This window comes from Anoplolepis gracilipes, unplaced genomic scaffold (assembly GCF_047496725.1).
Source record: "Anoplolepis gracilipes unplaced genomic scaffold, ASM4749672v1 Contig18, whole genome shotgun sequence".
NCBI lineage: Eukaryota > Metazoa > Arthropoda > Insecta > Hymenoptera > Formicidae > Anoplolepis > Anoplolepis gracilipes.
Window position 1 is genome coordinate 1,060,782 of NW_027328669.1, and position 6,000 is coordinate 1,066,781.

Sequence of the window (6,000 nt, forward strand, 5' to 3'; positions counted from 1 at the left end):
GGATCAGTGATATTGAGAAAGGACTCTTTGAATGTTTACCACACGACTTAGTTTTCGACTTTTTTAAACTTAGCAAACGAAGGATTTTCTCATTCGGTTTAAAGATAAAAAACAATTTAATTAATAAGATTGACAAATTAAAATTGAAAAATGGTTTCAAAGAGGATCCTTTTTATAATATTGATAAATCCAAATGGTTTGTAAACATTAGTGATAAGACCATTCCTGAGTATGTCTCCACGCTCTTAAGCTTGGGTGACAATTTTGCGCTACCCATAAACCCATCACGCAGTAAAGATCGCGTTGATTATGTATTAAACGTCGTTAAGAATTTTGAGGCGTGTTCTAGCAGGATTCCAACTGATCTTTTAGAGACTACCAGAATTTCTGTTGCGAATACACTACAGAGATTTTCGTGTTCGCGTCGTCATGTCAGTTATATTGAAAGACATATTGAGCCTTCTCACTTTCGAGAAAGTTTTTGTCTGATAATAATGATTTATTAGTTATCAAAGCCGACAAGGGACAGTCCACAGTCGTAATGAACAAGACTGATTATCTGTTAAAAATGAAGTTGATATTGAGTGATGAATTTACTTACAAGAAAATCAATAAAAATCCGACAAAACCACTTACGAACAAGATAAATTCATTATTAAAATCTTGGCTCAGCAACGAGCTCATCGATGAAAGAACTTACAAACATTTTAATTGTACAAATGGAAATTTGCCTCGTTGCTATGGGTTGCCCAAGATCTATAAACCTGGTTTTCCATTAAGAATCATTGTTTCAAATGTTGGCAGTCCTTTGTATAATTTATCTACTTACATACAGGATATACTGCAAAGGTCAATTATAAAGCCAGCTTCACATATAAACGACGGATGGTCTTTTTCCAAAAAGATCAAGGACGGTATTATTGAGAGTGGTCAAGTAATGATATCATTGGATGTTAGTTCGTTATTTACTAATGTCCCCAAAGAATTAGTTCTGAGCGCCATTGAAAAACGCTGGAATAACATCAGTTCTGCTACTAGCTTTAGCCTTTCTCAATTTATACATGTGAAATTGATTTTAGATTCGACAAGTTTTAGTTTTAATGGACAGTTTTACAAGCAAATTTTCGGAAGCCTTATGGGCTCTCCTTTATCTCCGATACTAGCGGACATTGTCATGGATGATTTAGAGTCTCATTGTTTAAATTTGTTAAGTCTTAAAGTCCCAATTTACTATAGATATGTGGACGACATATTTGCAATAATCCCACGCACACGCATTGATGAGATGTTAGATACTTTTAATAATTTCCACCCTCGTTTAAAATTTACGTTTGAGATTGAACAAAATAAGTCCATTAGCTTCTTAAATACTACTGTTTTACGTGTGGACAATAGACTCATAACTAATTGGTACAGAAAACCCACTTGGTCGGGAAGATATATCAACTTTTACTCGAATCACCCCATGAAATATAAAATTAATACGATTTATAGTCTTGTTGATCATGCTTTACTGCTCTCTGATACTAGATTCCACAATGAGAATTTAGGTATCGTTTATGAAACGCTACGTAATAATTGTTTCCCTGACAAACTTATTGGACGACACATCAAAAAGAGGATCAATTTTATAAAAAATCGCGACAATTTAGAATTTGTCCCCCGGGGGAAAGAATTACAACAAAACAGTCTTTTTATTTCAATTCCTTATGTCAATGAATTCAGCTTTTGTTTGCGTCGTATTGTGTGTGACGCTGGTTCGAACGTCGTTATGACTATAACTAATAAACTTAATACATTGATTAAGCGTGGTAAAGACAGATTACATACTAACAATAAAACTGATGTTGTTTATAAATTACAGTGTAAGGATTGCGATGCGCTCTACATAGGCCAAACAAAACGACATGTACGCACATGTATTACAGAACATCTTAACAATATAAAATTACATCCTACCAATCAATCAGTTGTTAGCAAGCACAGAGTTGAATTTGGACATGATTTTGAGTGGGACAAGCCGGTTATTTTACATAATGAAAAATTTATTAAGAAAAGAGAAATAGCTGAAATGTTTTTCATCAAGAAATTTAACTCCACGATTAACTTATAAAGAGATACCGAAAATTTAAATAATATTTATGACAAAATTATAAAGGTCGTTTGAACTATTTTTCTTTCTAAACATTGACAGTTTCGTTTAAAAACTCATGCTGACATGACGTGTCTCGTTGTTTGTGTTTATCTCAAATTTAATAACCGTTGATTTTAACTAAGTGACATATTTAATTGTTCCATAATTAAGTTCTACTTTTAAACATGTCCCATTGGATTCTTTCTTCTCTTTCTTAATTTACGTGTGAGTAGACTAGTCTTTTAACGACATTATATTGTATTGTTTGCGTTTAATTCGGTATAAATTGTATCCATATAATTTTTTGATCCGTTATATATTTTCTTTATAGTTACACTTGAAAAGGACCACAACCATATGGTCGAAACGTCGTGTGAATAAATTGAATGATTTTGGCTAGTCAGGTCGTTTTAATTAACCCGTTGTTTATAAATAAACTTTAAATGTACATAACTATTCTTTTCCTTAAAAAAATAAAAATTTTAATACATATCTTGTATGTGTGAGATCTACTGTAAAGGAACAATAAAATTTTTTCCATTTCCAATTATGTATATATTATAAGGGAATTTAGTAGGAAGATTTTCCCAATTTAGACAAAACCAGTGAGCATTCTCATTTATTAGGATTTCGTAACCTTGGAAATGATCTTGAAATGAAACAGTTATAAGCGGTAACAAAATAAAACTAATAATTTTGTCGTCGACAATTATATATTGAAGAAGTCCAAATTTTAATAAGCAATCAGATTCAGTGTCATTTATTTGTAGAGCATTTCTTAAATTATATTTAATATTATCAATTTTGATTGAAGAAAAAGCAATCGCTTTTTCCAAAAATGCTTTTACAACTTGTTAATAAAGAAATTAATTTCATGTCTTTTATATCATGTAATTGACCAAAACATTGTCCAAATTTTATAGAATTCGAAAGACTTTTTTTTGTTTAAAATTCTATAAAAAAATTTTAGTTGTTGTTTAATACATATAATAATGTTAAAAGTAAATTAATGCGAGACGTAACAATTTTAGCAGTAGTTTTTAGTTGCTTATGAAATCCTTCATATCTCATTACCCAAATATGACGTACAGAACCTATTTTTCTTATAATTCTAGGATAATGTAGAAGTAAATGAAATTTAGGTTTTAGTGTATCTTCAAATAATTTACAATAAGTTTGATGATGATCTTCAATTAAAATTTCGAGATATGATATTGAAGAATTAGAAACTGTTTTTGCAAATAATATACTTAACATATTGTATAAAAGAATATAAAAATCCCACACAGGTTCAGATGAAGGAACTAAATCACCAACTAAAATATAAAAATAATTCGATAATGCTAACATTTCAGATGCACTCATTATTATTCTTTCATTTAATTGCTCAAGCGAAAAATATTTTTTCTTTATAAGATAGCTAATAATTTGGGCTATGTCATATCTCAAAACTCCTTCTAACATGTCATGCATTAAATCGCAGGCTAAATTATTCGTAACGTGAAAATTTAATAATTCGTGCCAAATGCATATTTCTTTAACACCATATGAAAGGGATAAGGAATCACTGTTATAATTATCAATATTACGTAAATACTTTTCATTTTCTATTACCTGATATTTTGATTCATTTTTATCTATTTTACAGAAACGACAGAAATAATTGGATATAAAACTTTCATTAAATCCTAAAATAGAGTTTAATCCTAAATTGTCTCCTAAAATTAATAATAATGTGAAATATACACGGATATTTTTTTCAGATGTTTGTATTTCAATTCTCTCTGTTTCTAAATACTTTAGTTCTTGTATTATTTTATGAAATATATTTTTATTTTCGTATTGGGCTCGATCGATAGAAAAATTAAGTTGAGCTAAAAAAATATTTTCTAATAAGGAAGCGTACTGCACAGAAACAGAAGCCACAGAAATATAAATAGCGTCTATTTTATATAAATTAGATTTTGAACCTAATGAATTATTGGGTTCAAAGTCGTCATAAAAAAGATAAAGAGGAAACACTATTTTGTTTTCAAATTTAAGCCTTGTTTCTCTCCACAAGTCTCCCTGTAAAATACTCACATTTTCATCGTATGAAGATTCTTCTTTTTGCATATAAGAAACAATGTCATGAAATACATTTGGTAATTCTAGAAAATATTTTAAGATATGACGTAACTCAATTATTTGGCCTTCTGAATTTGATCCATTTATATAATAATCATATTAGCTTCATGAGATCTCTTCTTTTGAAGAATTGAAGTTTCTCCTATAAAAGACGCTTGAGATTTAATATAGTACTTTTTATCTTCTAGAAATTTTAGTCGTTTATGTTCAGTTCCTAACATTTCAAATGTATTATTAATTTTACTTAAAAGAACATAAAGATTTTTAAAAATATCTTCAACTGAATTTGATCCATTTAATTTCGATTTTATATAAGCAATAATAGTTTTAAATAAATGTTTTAAATCTTCTGATATTATCCAAATTATTATTTGGACAATGTTTCGGGGCAAAGCGGAATTATTATATATCTTTAGTATAAATTGTACAATAGAATCTTAAATAATTTCAGAAGTATCTTGATCAAATGTTTCTTGATCAAACAATTTATTAGTAGCACGAAGTTCATCGATATTAGTATCAGTAATAGTATTTTGAGTAACATTTAGATATTCTGAAGAATTAAAAAAATTAGATTTTTTAATATGCATTTCTGTATTTGATTTTTAAGAAATCTCACATTTTGAATGTGTAAATTTCGTAAATAAATGCTTTTTTAATCCATTTAGTAAAGAAAAGTACGATTGCAATTATTTTGCTTACAAACAAAATTATGTAAGAAGGGATGTAAACATCTGATATGTCGTATCAAATTTTCGACATATGTAAATGTCTGAGAACATTTAAAACATACTATATTATTTCTACTTGCCATTATACTTTCCATAAGTTTATATGATTGTTGAATTGTGTTTATATGATATGATGTTTATATTGATTTTTAATATAAACATAAATTACAGTAATGCATATTATAATTAATAATTTCAAGAAATCTAATAAATGAAAATCTCACTGGATAATAGAGTAACTACTCATAAATAATTTCTAGCATAAAATTATTTTTTAAATTGTAATATGTCATTTATAAATGGAATTTGTATGTCTTTGTCAGATATAATGTTAAACAATTCCCATTGCAGAAGATACCACAGATGCTGGTTTTCTGATGGGTACTTTAAATCCAAAACAAAATATGTTTGAAAACAAAATTTTAAAGTGTCAAGAAACGTCTTTGTTTGATAATTTATGTTTTCAATAACAACATAAAATGCATAAACATTAGTTAAAGTAGAACCGACTATTATTATGTACGGTTGAACTATTAAGTCTTTCTGGTAGATAAAATTTGTTTTTTCTAATTTTGATGATTCAATGTCACATGGTATTTTAACTTGTAGTACAAGACCATCTCTAGCTTCAATTATAGACGGTTTCCAAAACGTTTTGCCCGCTTTTGCTCTATGACGGGGAGGTACCAAAGAAGATAACAAAAATAGGCATATTGCAATTTTAGAATCTACGATAAAAAAAACCAGTTTATTAATGCGTTATATATTGTATAATATTTTATATAGCTCTCTATAAAAATAGAATTATATATAAATATATACGCATGTATACATATAAACATTATATACAGAGTGTCCCAGAACAACCTTCCGTCCGTAAAATGACGTATTTCTGACACAATTCTAAGACAATTTTTCCTTTACCAAAATTTGATTTGAAGCGTAATTTTTGTGTTATAAGCAAAAATAGTTAGCAAATCACGCGTCGAGTATAGAAGACAGGCAGGA